The 14,769-nt window shown below is 38.2% G+C and overlaps 2 long non-coding RNA genes across 3 annotated transcripts in view; both read left to right on the top strand.

The window, feature by feature from the left end:
• Nucleotides 1–14,769, top strand: part of LOC137857015 (uncharacterized) — a 345,336-nt gene that overhangs the window by 120,574 nt on the left and 209,993 nt on the right. The window lies entirely within an intron of this gene.
• Nucleotides 1–14,769, top strand: part of LOC137857010 (uncharacterized) — a 35,395-nt gene that overhangs the window by 9,639 nt on the left and 10,987 nt on the right. Inside the window, exon 2 of one of the 2 annotated variants that reach the window (XR_011096924.1) lies at nt 10,627–10,762. The exons of the other annotated variant lie outside the window; for it this stretch is intronic. This is a non-coding gene — a long non-coding RNA (uncharacterized lncRNA). The remainder of the gene's footprint in view (nt 1–10,626; nt 10,763–14,769) is intronic. 2 annotated transcript variants of the gene reach the window in all.

Genomic DNA, 14,769 nt, shown 5'->3' with positions numbered 1-14,769 from the left:
GCGGACTCTGCACTACCAATCACCACCCTCTGAGCTCAGCCAGTCAGCCAGTTCTCAACCCACCTTACAGTCCACTCCTCTATCCCACACTTTCTCAGCTTTGCTGATGTCATAGGAGACAGTATCAAAAGTCTTGCTAAAGTCGAGGTAGATGACATCCACTGCTCTCCCCTCATCTACCCAGCTGGTGATGCCATCATAGAAGGCAACAAGGTTGGTCGAGCATGCCTTCCCCTTGGTGAATCCATGCTGACTACTCCTCATAACCTTATCTTCCAATTGCTTGGAGATGGCATCCAGAACAAGCTGTTCCAACACCTTTCCAGGGACAGAGGTGAGACCAACTGGCCTCTAGTTTCCCGGATCCTCCTTCTTGCCCTTCTTGAAGACCCGAGTGACATTGGCTATCCTCCAATCTTCAGGCACCTCTCCTGTTCTCCAAGACCTTTCAAAGATGATAGAGAGCGGTTCAGCAATCACCTCTGCCAACTCCCTTAGGACATGTGGATGCATCCCATTGGGACCCATGGATTTGTGTGCGTTGAGCCCACTCAGACACTTCCGAACCACTCCCTTGTCAACAAGGGGGGAGATCCCCACTTCTCAGGCTCTTTCTCCTCCCTCCAGGGTCGAGGAGTCCTGTGGGAGAGTCCCTGAAGCAAAGACTGAAGCAAAGAAAGCATTCAGTATCTCTGCCTTCTCAGCGTCTCCTGTTACCAGGACACCCCCCTCGTTCAGCAAGGGACCCACATTATCCCTAGTCTTCCTTTTAGTGTTTACATATTTTTTAAAAAAAACCCTTCTTATTATCTTTTATATCTTTCACAAGCCTCATCTCTAGGTGGGCTTTAGCCTTCCTTGTCGCGTCCCTGCAGGCCTTGACAACACTTCTATACTCCTCCCAAGAGGACAGGCCCTTTTTCCATATTTCATAAACCTTCCTCTTCCTTTTGATCTTATCGATGAGCTTCTTGCTCATCCACACAGGTTTCCTGTCCCCCTTCCCTGATTTCCTACTCTTAGGGATGCACCAATCCTAAGCTTGGAAGAAGTGCTGCTTAAACGTAGTCCAGCTCTCACATGCACCCTTGCCTTCTAGCAACCTAGCCCATGAGTTCCCAAACAGTTCCCGGAAGAGGTTGAAGTTGTCTCTCTGAAAGTCCAGAGTTGCAATCCTGGTTTTAGCCTTACTTCTCAGAAGAATAGCCGAATAGCATTCAGAATAGCTGAATGCTCAACTTTACTATTCTTTACTGTTTAACTGCTTGTCTAATTTCCTTGTAGATGTTCTCTAATATTACATTAAAGACTTTAAATACTACCATTTGCCTTCGGTAAAGGCATTACTCCTCCCCATTATGAGCTACTCTGCAATCTCCCACTGCTTAGAGTCTCTCAAAGTCCATAATGATATTGATGCTGAAAAGGTCGCTGCCAGGGACCTGAGAGCAACCCCACAGGCCTTGTTCCCCACAGGCCTGTCTCCCTCAGGACTCCCCCACCCTTCCCATGTTGCAGGACCCCATGTCAGCCCCTGTGGCCATCAATACATGCCCCAGCAAGGCCGCAGCAGGGCCCATCTCCAGCTCCCCACAGCCCTGTCCTGCCCAACCGAGGCCCTTGCAGAGCCAGGCCCACCCTTGAGCCCATGTCCTAGACTTACAGGTCCTAGTGCTTCTGGCTGCCCTGATCCTGGGTGGGGTGTTGGGAAGGGCCCTGGATCCCTCACAGGGTGCAGCCCTCACAGCACTCTGTCAGCAGCCTGACCACATGCTCAACATCTAAATGAATTTTGGAAGGGGAGTGTTAAAGTTAAACACTGGGAGAGAGCTACATGTACCAATGAAGTATGAGGCAGTTCCCTGGCAAAGTTTTGGCCCAAGGTTGCGAGCACTCTCCCAAACATAACCTGAGTGTTATTCCCAGCAGAGAGTTTTCATGTTTCCACCTTTTTCTGGGGCTGGGAGCACATAAGTTGCTTGTCGTAAATGCTGTCAAGATAAACTCTGAACTGATTTGGGCTTGATTCAGTTTCCTGCACACCAGCTTGCTTAACAGCACTGGAGATAAACTGAGACATGAGCCGAAGTCCTGGCTGCCACCAGGGAAAGCTTTGAGATACTTTAGTTTTCTCCCATGTCAGTCAGTCCACATAAAATTCTTGAAGACCCATGACATTTCTATGACAGTAGGTGAGCAACTGAATTAAGACCTTTATGCTTAAAAGAGCAACCTGTTCAACAGCCTCCCTTTACTCAGAGAGAGCCGCTCAACACAGCAGCTTGTGAAAAATCTGAGATTTAATTTTATTTTGGGAAGGTGCATCACAAGGGTATAGTTAATTTTCTGTGATGATTTGGATATCTTAAGCTTAAATTTATTCAGCAAAGTACAAATATAATTGTATTAAAAGTTGACTGAGAAACAGAAGTATAAATAGAAGTTAGGGAAGAATGAGTTCAGCACTGCTCCCACGGTGTGTGGTTTCTACTGGACGTGTCTTAGCTCCCAGACAGAATTTTCAAGTATTGTTTTAATATAAAAAGTTCTAAAATCTTGGGACATCATTGTCTAAGTCAACTTCCCCCTGTAACATAATTTCAACTATAATCACTAAAAATGTTTTAAACAAACAAACAAACAAAAAAAAGGGGGTGGGGGGTGGGGAGAGAGGAAGAAAACACCCAACATAAAATAAGAGCACCTGTTTTAAAATTAAAGGGATTTGTTGATGCATATTTTGACTACTGGTTTCAGCTCTCCTCCTGAATCAGAATGCAGCTCATCATGTTTTTATTATACCACAGGACAGACATAAAAATAATTTCTCAACACACACGTGGAATCCCATTCAAATCTTTGTGAAATCTATTATAGACTTTTCTTAATTTCCTAGAAGAATTTGCATTGCATCTCAGGATGTAACATTGCAGTGGATGTCTTAATATTCAAATGGGGGGCATCGCTATGCAGAAATAGTTAGCTTTGCTTTATCTGGGCAGCTTTGATTGTATCTGTGTTCTATGTGAATTTCCATGTTTATGATTGCACATTTTAATTGCTATAAAGATACCTGGAACCTAAGGCAGACATTTCAAATTGCATCAAAATAAATGAATGAATATTGGTAGTAATATTCATTGCTTCTGCTGGATACAGAAACTGGCAAAACACAGTCATTATTGTAATCTGCATATTTGAACAACATACCTTTAAACCCTTAGATAGGATGAAAATTGCCTTTCAAATGACAAAGTAATGGATTCAAAGTAATTTCATGAATTTGCCACAGCCAACAAGTATGAAGAGAAGGAGCAAAATAAAAGAGATGAGGTATAAACAGTGGACCTCCAGGGCCTGATTAGTGTTACCAGCTCTTCACCTGTATTAGGCAGGACACTATCATGCTCTTCACAAGTGCCTTTCTTTAAGCTGTTTTAATAGTCTATGAACAGGTGCTTTTATTATTTGCTTCAGCTTCTCACAGTTAGTTCAACAGAATCAGTGAAACCAAACTGAAACTGCCACTTCTGAAAGCTTAGCATTGGTCTGTTCTCCAACTACTTCAGCAGTTTGTACTTGCCATCTAGGTGTTTTTAGAAGCAGCAGAACAGACAGGGAGAAAAAAAAAAAAAGACCAAAAAAAAAAAAAAAAGTTTTGAGAACATACTGCCAGTGATCACAGACCAAAATATTTTGTGGTAAAGGCATTACGTATTTCTACTGTTCCCTCTCCCCTTTCCTGCTCCAGTATTTTTCATGATCCTAATACTGAAAGAGGTTGATGACATTACATTTCTGATAGTTATATCTTTTTTTTGTAATGTTCAAATCTTCTTTTCTTTTTTTCTTTTAAAGGGCAAAATACTGAAACAATTTCCCTCCTATTTTGTTTGCTTTGTTTCCAAAGGGCATATCAGCGTGTCTCTTTTCTATATGTCTGGTCAGCATGCCACAGTTTTCATTTTTCTTCTGAAAATTCCAGCTGGCAATTTCAGACAGAAATTCTGCATCCTAGGACAACTGCCAATACACAAGTGGTAGCATCAGGAGCTTTCTTCCCCCTTTCCCTTTTGTTCATTTGCAGTTTTTCTTTCTGAGCTGTTTCTGCAAAAAATATTTTGCAAATTTGCTGTTCCAAAAACAAACAAATACCAAACACCAGACAAAATGCTGGGCACAGTATTAACAGGTTCTGAGCAGGCATACCTTGGCTTGCAGATGTGAGAGCAGATCAGGAGGTGGAAATAGAAAAATGAGAATGTTTGCAGTTAGACCACGTATCTAAAGGATTGTCATACCTAACTATCACACAGCCAATGTTCATAAAATGTAAAAGCATTACTTTGGTGTCACACCTTCGCAGGGTTATGAGGAAATGGTATAATCTTGTTTTCCATTTATGCTGGCTAGCTGACATTTCTGTTTCAGTCTGGCATGCAGTAATCATTAAAAGAGCCCGGGACTTCACAAAATTTGGTAAACAAATGAGGGCTTTGGGGATTTTTTCCACTTTTTTTTTTTGGGGGGGGGGGGAGGGGTGGTGGTGGGGAGAAGCATATAAATACAAACCTGCTATCAAATGTGACTGAGAAATTACAATTGCATGCCTACACCTAAAGATTTTTTATTTGACCTATAACTTCTAAAACTATTTTAAATTCATACTGTGCACATGTATACGTACATACATTCATGCATACTTTTGATGTCACATATGTATGTACTCTAGTTAGGACAAAATTATGAACTTTTATTTATGGACTTGAGTGGGATTGTGCGAGTTAAGACTTGCCCTTTAGTTCTGTACAGGAAGTAGTGGGACACAAAAACAGAGGCAAAGCTTGTCTAATTAGGCTCCCTATGAAAGCAGTGAAAATATAGGTGAGGGATAATTGGTGGTCAAAGCATTTCATTACCTTTGCTTGAAAATAACCTGTGTTCAAGCCTATGGGTGTCTAGCTTTTCACAGAATCACAGAATTTCTAGGTTGGAAGAGACCTCAAGATCATCGAGTCCAACCTCTGACCTAACACTAACAGTCCCCACTAAACCATATCCCTAAGCTCTACATCTAAACGTCTTTTAAAGACTTCCAGGGATGGTGACTCCACCACTTCCCTGGGCAGCCTGTCCCAGTGTCTAACAACCCTTTCAGTAAAGAAGTTCTTCCTAAGATCCAACCTAAAACTCCCCTGGCGCAACTTAAGCCCATTCCCCCTCGTCCTGTCACCAGGCATGTGGGAGAACAGACCAACCCCCACCTCACTACAGCCTCCTTTAAGGTACCTGTAGAGAGCGATAAGGTCACCCCTGAGCCTCCTCTTCTCCAGGCTGAACAATCCCAGCTCCTTCAGCCGCTCCTCGTAGGACTTGTTCTCCAGACCCCTCACCGGCTTCGTCGCCATTCTCTGGAATTGTCTAAAATTATCCATGTGTCAGAAGCATTATTTCTATTTTTAGGAAAAAATACCTCCTTTGGAACAGGACTAAGCTACTCCTCAAACTCCTCAAAACTTTTGGAACAGGATTAAGCTACTCCTCAAAATGGACAAAGCAAGTGTTTTGCCAAGTAAGGCATTTCATGATCAGCTAAGGCTAACTAATTCACAGATCTGTCTCTATATTATAACTGCATCTACCATTGCTGGAGAAAGATAATACTTTCCCTTTCCTTCTCTTATTGCTTTGGTACAGTAGTGCACTGGATATAGATACCACATAAAAAATCACAAACCACAGAATAGCTGAGATGGGAAGAGATCTCAGGAGACTGTCTTGTTTAATTCCACTGCTCAAAGAAGGTTGTTTGAGGTTATGTCCAGTTGAATTTTGAATATCACCTGCTTTACGTCTTCTTTGGAAAACTGTCCCTTAGATTGCTATGACCTTTAAACCCAAAATTAATTATGTCCCATCCATAAAGCTTTGAGTTTGGCTATGTCTGGAATATCCTCTGTTTGCACCATCAGTACCTGCTACAATTAAGGGCTTAGTTCATCATTAAGAATTTCATTGTTTTGTTGAATGTTTTTGCAAAAATCTGAACTTAACCTGAATTTTAACCCTTTGGGGTTGGAGGTGCAAACACTTTGAGATTTTTGCTTCTTGATAATAACAAACTTTCACCCTGATGGAATAGGTATCAACTGAGAGCCTGAATACTCACCTGGACAAAAGTATCTTTTAAAAAACAACTAACAGTATCTCCCACCTCCAGCCTTCCCTGTTCCCAAATGATAAAATGTAATCACTTACGAAGAGAAAATCAATTTCTTGAAATGACTTCCAAATTAAATTAAAGTTGGTGAGAAATTTGATATCAAGAATTCTAGAGACTAAAGTCATCACTGAACAAAATCAATACAGGGTCTCCTAATTCAAGCTTCTCTACTTATTTACCTCAGCTCTAATCTGGAAGAGACATTCTTGGGTCAAGATATGTCACATTCATTCCCTGGCCTCTCAAGTATGACTTGTCAAAATGGTGCCAAATCTTATCAAAGTGTATATTCATATACCTAGGAACTAGAAAATGCAGTTGAGCAACTCATTTTATATAGATCATTAAATAGCTGTCAGAAAGTAACACTCTAGGGCTACTACTACACTCAGCTGGAAGTAGAACAGTGACCTGTGATAGGTAATAAAAAGCTCCATATTCCATTATTACCAGAGTGAATTACTTTTGTCTTTATTCCAACTCTTTTTAGCTGTCACTAAATTTCTAAAATTTACTGTGAGTTCTGAGAGTCTGTTTTTCTTTTGGATTAGCACCTTAAAGTATTTGAGGAAATGTAATAAATAGCCTTTATTCTGAAAAGAAGATGAAGAATGAGATAAGAGTTATATAAAGGACTCAGGATGGATTTTTGTTGTCTTTCTATGTTTTGATTCTAGGATCTGGCAGGGGATGTTTTGACTGACATAAGTTGTTTTTTGCTTGGCTGATTTTGGTGGGAAAGTCATGTAATTCTACTCTAAAAACTGTATATAGTAGTCAAGGCAAGTAGAATAGACATAAAAGAAGAGCTTTAAAAATATTAGGAAAAATGTTGGTATTATACTAAGAAATCATGAGCAAGCACCCTTTATGCATATAAAGCAACTCTACTTTTTGTTCGATTTGTCCAGACACATTATGTATGTGATGTAGAATCCCCCCAATCTTTTCTCAGGAATCTCTTCTAGGAGCAAAACAATTGAAAACATTTCTGAAACTTTTCTTCATCACTTGTTTCCTGAACTACCACAGACTTACAGATTTGCTCAATATTAAACCATCTTGAGGATTTCATCAGTAAATTTGAATCTTGCAGTACTGATTTCATGGTTATGTTTTCTTCAAACAAACCTACTGGCCTGACTCCTAATTATATAATTTCTTTGATAGTCATCTTCTCAATGATTCCTCAATGTGTAGGCTATGAGATAGAAGTAAGAAAAAACTACTAAAGTAATTACCTGTATATTTAAACATTAACAAATCATTAAATAATGCTTGTTTTCATTTCCTGTTTCTCAATTGGTAGAACATACATTAAGCCATATGAAGCATGTGGGCTGCTGTTTCCAAGGAAACAGTATCTGAATAGAGAAATTGAAGAATTTGGACACACCGGTCTGCAAAAATGAGTATACCAGAAAATCAAATCTTGTTTGTCTTTATGGGTTGAAAGAAAATTAATCATGGGAACATTCAGTGATGGACTCTCTCTGCAATGGCAAATATTACTTGACTGAGATTAGACATAAAATTAATTTAAAAAGCAAAACAAACAAACAAAAATGAAACCAAACTAAACCAAACAACAATCAAACACACGAAAAAACAACCTAGACTGGATTTTGATTTGCTGTCCTTGCTCCTGAGTGACATAAAGATACATTGGTACAAGTTTCCTTGTAACCTGTCAGAAGTGGACATTAAGTTAGAAGAATAGGAGATGAGAAAAATTATAAGAAGACTAAAATCCACAATGTTCATTGGCACTGAATTACCCTGTCACATGGAAATCACTCATATTATTCATGGTAGAGTACTGACTAGCCTGAGTAAAGGTGGTGGAATCTGGGGCCCTTAGAAGGGGAGCACTTACACCTTTTTAGCATTCCTGCTGTCTCACAAGAAAGTGGACTGAAAATTCCAAGAAGCTCTAGTGGGAGTTGAGGGAGTTGATACGTGTTGACATTCATGTCAACATTCTCACCCACCTGGATGACTGGAAGGATGTAGTATCTTGGTCGATATTGCCAACTCTCAGTCCTTAAGGGAGCCCAGTGGAGCAAGGTTGTGAGGCATCTTGTGTTTGCATGTAAAACAACTTTAAAGGCTAACAGTGGAATCCAACCTCTTTCCCTAAACATTCCCATCTTCATTCTGAATCCTAGTATTTTTCCAGCAGGTAACTCCATTAAACATAGATTTTCTAAACCAGAAGTGGCTCCTCTCCAGACTTTTCAGCTGTGGTTCAAGAAGGCATGTCTATATTTTTTGGTAGCTCTCATCTCAGTTGGGCTGTGGGTCACTTAAGATATCTGCATGCTACTGTCAGTGCCACTGAGAATCATTCACAGTCCAGGATGACAACAGCATAGCCTAATGAACATTATCCCGAGCTGAATTTATAATGCTGATGAAAACCATGCTAACTTCTGTTGTGTCCACTCTGATTTAGTTGGTAAAAAAAATAAAAATAAAATAAATAAAACATTAAGTTAAAAATAGTAGAGAGTGAGTAGATATAGTTAACATGGGATTTTGGTTGTCTTCATATGGGCAGCTTGTCCAAAACTACCTACAAAAGTAGGTAGTGACAAAATTGTGACAAAAATGAACTGAATAAACAGTGACTGAAGGGCTTGTCTGAGCCATCATCATTGCCATGATGCAATCCTGAAAGCAACAAAAACATTTTCTGAACAGTTCAACCTTCACAAGAAATTTCAAGTTCACTTTAGCTTCTGGTGCAAAACCATTTCCTGGGGTCAGAAAAAATCTTTGTAATACAAAGAAAATACTATAATCTTTGCAATGATAAATTTAAAAGGTATAAGTGTCAGAAAGAGACAACTTGGATAGTGTGACGAACGTACCTAATGGATCCTGATGATGTGTTAAGTATGCAGAACTCACTGCTTTCACTGAAAGTTGCAAATATTAACTCTGAAAATTAGACTTTTCTTCTGCTGGGCTTAGTTCTAAATGGGACTTTTTACTTGAATGTCTATGAGGCAAGCAATGATAGTTACTTTACTAAACAAGACTAAAATGATAGTGGCCAAAGACCTATTGAGTGTGGCTTTAAAAAATAACATTAATACTTTTAAGAATTATCTAACATTACAATCTATTCTACTTTACTTCTTAGAAACCTAATATTTCCCTATAGTAAGTTGGACAAAGAGGGCTCAAAGGAATCAAAAGCAAAGAGATCAAGGGTTAATCTAGACCTACAAAATAGCAAAATATGTGAAATATGTGAACTTATAGAAGGTAAATTCATAGCACACTAAAACAAACAAAAACAAAACAAAAAAAACACCTGTGGTAACTCATAAAAATGGAAATATACTGACTCACTTTGGGGGTGAGAGGACTGATAAGTGTATGTAATTTTTGTTTTCAGTTTCTCTCAAGAGCAACTGCTATGTATATAAGGGATATATCATTTAGGAACAATATGATGATGAATTATTTTTATACTTACACATAATAATAATAACAATAAAATGGCTGAACCTGTTTTTTTCCAACTTTCTTAAACAAGTGCTTTCTTCATCTTCCTGCTTATATAAGAATGAACATATGATTTTCCTAGAGATATGACAGAACACAGAAATGAATTCAATTCCTAGTTGTGCTTGTAGCCTAACAAGTTCTTTAGAATTTAGACTGTATTTTACATGTCAATCAAATAAAATCATTCCCAAGTTTAAACATACATTTTCTCCCCTTTCAACTTTTTTTCCAAGCAATATTGAGAAGTTAGTTACCTTTTTATATTGCCACAGAACAAAGGAGTACTCTTTAAGACTTTCATCTGTTTATTTTTGTTGTTTTTAGTTTTCTTGTTGTTGTTTGTTTTCTTGCTTGTTTGTTTTTAACTTGCTGCTTAATACTGCTTTAAAACTGAAATTTGAATCAGTGAAAGGTTTGTATAAACTTCTTCCATAAACCACGTATCTTAAGGACAGGAAAAAATATACTAATGATGACTGTGAAAGACAGGAATTTGGAATAATATTTTTTGACATTTTCAGGAAAATATTTTCAACATTACATAGTTTGGGAATTGAGGGCACCACTAAACAAAGACTGTGAATATGGGCTTCAAAGAGATGCTTTCTGTGGTATAAATAAAAAAAATAATAATAATAATCTGTTGAAAAGATGCCATTGTTCTCATTTCTGATACTCTTAAAACTCCTGGGTTTAGAATAATCTAGTTAGACCAGCCATTTAAGTATAACATCAGCTTTTCATGGGTATTTCTCTGACTCATGCTTACTGCACTGAAGGTCATTATGAGACTTCAAGGCTTCAAGAAACTTCCACTTTTCTTAATGTGACAATCTACTGCTTTGTCCACTTTTAACCACAACTGCTTTCATTCTTTTTTCAAGCTTATTTTTCTTTAGCTGAAGAACTCTCCTTGAACTCTGCAAACCCATTTAATTCTACACAGAGGTAGAAGACTAGAGTCTTGATATTTGGAGGAACTGAATGTTGAAGAGGGTTGAATAGACAGAAGGGTTTCAGGTATGTTAAGAAGTGTAGAAGCTCTTTTGACAGGAGGAACATGAACAGAAACAAACCAGCTGCGTCTTACTCATAATGGTTAAAAAATAAACTAAACCTAAAAAGCCCATAAAGAATTATTTAAATCATCAGTTAAAAGAAAAACAGATGCTGCACAAGAGCAGCTGACACAGTCTGCATAATTGGATGGGTAATTCTGAGTGTGTCCTTAAAAGTGAGAAGGGAAATTAATGACATTCTTGTTACGATTACATCATCATCATCATCATCTTCATCATATGTACACATACGTGTACATGGCATTTGTGATGCTAAGTTGTGAAATAGGTGCAATACTTGTTAATCCTTCCACAACCATGCTGGGAGCCTGCAAAATAAGATAATAAATGTTTGGAATCAAAATACCAGCCCAGTTATCTCAGAGACTTGTTGGAAGGAAGATGTGTCACCAGGTTTCCAGCTTCACAGGAAAGCTAGACTATGAGGAAGAGTGACAATATGTGAAGAGTAACATGAAGCTTAAACAACAATAAAGTGCTAAGTTAAAAAAGGAAAATCATTAGTCCTTTTAGGTGGAAATTTTATGTAATTGGTAAAAATGTAGAGCTAGCATGGAACTATATCCTGATCAGGACAATGGTAGTGAGTTCTGTATTTGGGAGAGGTTCTTATTACCTATCTAGGAATCTGATAAGTGCCTGAATATGCTGAGGTGCAAATATAAACATTTTGGAAATGATGAATGATTTATTTTCTTGAGTAGAGTCTTAGAATACACAGGAAAAGATCATGTTCTGAATTTGGTCTTAAACAGTGCAAGACAACCCATTTTGTGAGGTATTATTGAGAGATATGACCTGTAGTAGTAGCACCTTTTTTTTTTTAAAAAAAAAAAAAAAAAAAAAGAGGTTTAAGGGGAGGAGAACATGTGTAAAAAAATAAAATAAAATAAAAATAATATCCAGAATGTGATTTTTTAGTTTCCAGAGAGGAAGAAAACTTTACAAAGCAATTAGTAAATTAGTAAATCCAGGGGTAAAAATAAAAAAGAGAGAGAGAAGAAACCACCAGACATCTTGAACACTACTTAGAAAAGGTTTCACTGGAAGTCCAATTAAAATGAATGTCAAATTAAAAAGGAAAGCAAAATAACTAAAAGACCTCAAAATCCTACATTAGGACAGCAGTCCAGAAGGAAAGTTAAGAAGATTATCACAGAGAAAAGGTCAATATATAAGAAATGAAAATCATTCCAATTATGAAGATCTGCAGAGTCAAGAAAAAAACAGAACTCATATGTAATCAGGAAATAAAAAAAAAATAAAAAAAAAAAAAAAAAACTTGAACAGAATTTGAAGAGCACCTGGCAAGATATGCTCATACCTCGTACTGATAGTAAAACTTTCTCTAAGCATATCAAAAGCATGAGGTCTGATGGGACCACATGGAGGCAAAATTGTAAAAAAACGTCAGTTATGGTAAGACCATAGCAGATAAGCTCAATAACACACAGGTCAGAGAAATGTAATGATTTCTGAGCAATGAACAGGATATGTTTGAAAAAAAATAGATGTTCATCAGTAACCAGGATCAGATGATATTTTACCAAGTGTTCAAGGCCATGTAGGATGGAGCTTTGGCAAACATGATCTAGTGGAAGGTATTCCTACCCATGTCATGGTGGTTGGTGCTAAAGTCCCTTCCAACACAAACTATCTTATGATTCTATGATGCTTTGATTCTATGATGCTAAGATTCTATGATTCTGTAGTTATGAGAACACAGTGCTTACAGGACAGGCAGGTTGTCAAGGTGATTCATGTCTGTGGAAGGAGATCTAGCTAAGATCATGGCTATTAGAGAGCAATAGTTCCAACTTCTATTCCTGATAGGATGGTCACATCTGTAATAAAAATAAAAACAAAAAAAAAACTTTGAACACATTGATACATGCAGTTTGTTGGGAAAGATTCAGTGTATCTTCAGCCTGGAGAAGAGCAGACTGAGGGTAGGCCTCATTGTGGCCTACAGCCGCAATGGCTCATGAGGGGGAGTGGAGGGGCAGGTGCTGGTCTCTGCTCTCTGGTGACCAGTGATAGGACCTGAGAAAAGGACTTGAAGCTGTGATGGACAGTTCAGGCTGGATATCAGGAAAAGGTTCTTCACTGAGACAATAGTCAGGCACTGGAACAGGCTTCCAAGGGAAGTGGTCAGCACCAGGACGGCTGGTATTCAAGAAGCATTTGGACAACACTCTCAGACACATGGTCTGATTTTTTGGGTGGTGCTTTGGGGACCAAGGAGTTGGATTCGATGATTCTTGTGGGTCCCTTCCAACTCAGGATATTCTATGATTCTATGATTCTACAATATCTTCTGTAAAGAGAAATCCTCTGTTTCTCACCTGCTGCAGTTCTTTAAGAATGCCAATAAACATAGGTACTAATAAGATAAAGTTGGTCCAATGTGTTTGTATTTTCAAAAAGCCTTTGATCTCACCAAAAGCTGTTAAGAAAAAACAAACTAACAAAAAATTCCTGTATTGACATAGGATTAGTAAAAGTTTGTTTTATGCATTGAAGGTTGGTTAAAGTGTAGAAAGAAAAGGATAGGATTTAACCATTACTTTTTATGGTGGAGAAAAGCATGCAGTGGGGCACAATAGGGTAGCTCCTGGAACCAGTTTTATTCATTATCTGCATTAGAAACATGGAGAAGAAAAGAGCAATGAACTGATCATTTGGGGGAATGCTACCACTTCATTCTGTGAAGTGGTAGCTAATGTCATTATTGCTTCCATGTTCATTGCTACCTCTGCACTTTTCACTTCCATCAACAAATACAACTTCTCAGAAAGCCACAGTGCAAAGAGGTTTGGAAATATTGTAAAAAGAGAAGTCTGTGCTGGAACTCATATGTAGTTTTTCAGCACCAAGAAATTCAAAGTAGCCCTAAAATAAAGATAGCCATAAAGCCCTAAAATAAAGATAGCCATAGGCAACAATCTTGCATCAACAAAGGGAAACTGAATGACTGAATACATTTTTCCATGTCCTACTTTTACAATTCCAGCTTTCTAAAATAGCTTCTAGACTCATATGCTATTCCAAATGCAGCCTCTAATTATTTCTGTGGCTCCTTGACTGCTGTCAGGATTGCCATTTTTCTGCTTGGGTTTTCTCACAAAGTACTGTACAGCTATGCTTTTCTGTGTATGCAAATGGTATTGACAGTTCCAGAAAAACTGGGCTTAATGTACATTTACTGATGAAATGATATACCTTTGTTCAGGCTTTCAGACCTCTGGCAACCTACAAAGAAAAGTAGCTTTAATTAAGATGACAACAGTACAGGAATCTTAGAAAATTACAAAATCAGTTTTAGCTGGACCAACTTTAGAAGTGAAAATAGATTTGATGAGGTTTTGGTATAGATTGCTGTAATCATTTAATACGGTGAGTTCTACTGTTATTTTGTTGCAAACCTTCATTTGGAGTGCCAACTTCTTGAAATAAAACAAGAATCAAACTTAAGCCACAGTAGTTACCTATTGTCCTTCTGTGTGAATCATTCTAATACATGCCAAAGTATAACCTTTCTCTTCTTTGTTTTACCTTTTTTTTTATGCATGGACATATGGGTAGAAGACAATCCCAATACAAAATGGCCCAGTATCTTGTTTTTCAGAAAACTATCATCATTATGCTGAGATAACAAGTGGTGAATGTTGAACCATGCTGCATATGGCCAAGAAGTCCAACAGCATCTTGGCTTGTATCAGAAACAGTGGGGCCAGGGAGGCCACAGCAGGACTGGGAAAGTGCTTGTCCCCCTGTAAACAGCTCTGGTGAGGCTGCACCTCAAAAACTGTGTTCAGTCTAGGGACCTTCAATAGGAGAAAGAAATTGAGATACAGGAGCACGTCAAAGAAGGGCAATGAAGCTGGTGAAGGGTCTAGGGAATAAGTATTATAAGGAGTGGTTGAGAGAAATGGGATTATTGAGCCT

The sequence above is a fragment of the Anas acuta genome, chromosome 5 (assembly GCF_963932015.1).
Source record: "Anas acuta chromosome 5, bAnaAcu1.1, whole genome shotgun sequence".
NCBI classification, from domain to species: Eukaryota; Metazoa; Chordata; class Aves; order Anseriformes; family Anatidae; genus Anas; species Anas acuta.
This window is presented reverse-complemented; position numbering and strand designations above follow the sequence as displayed.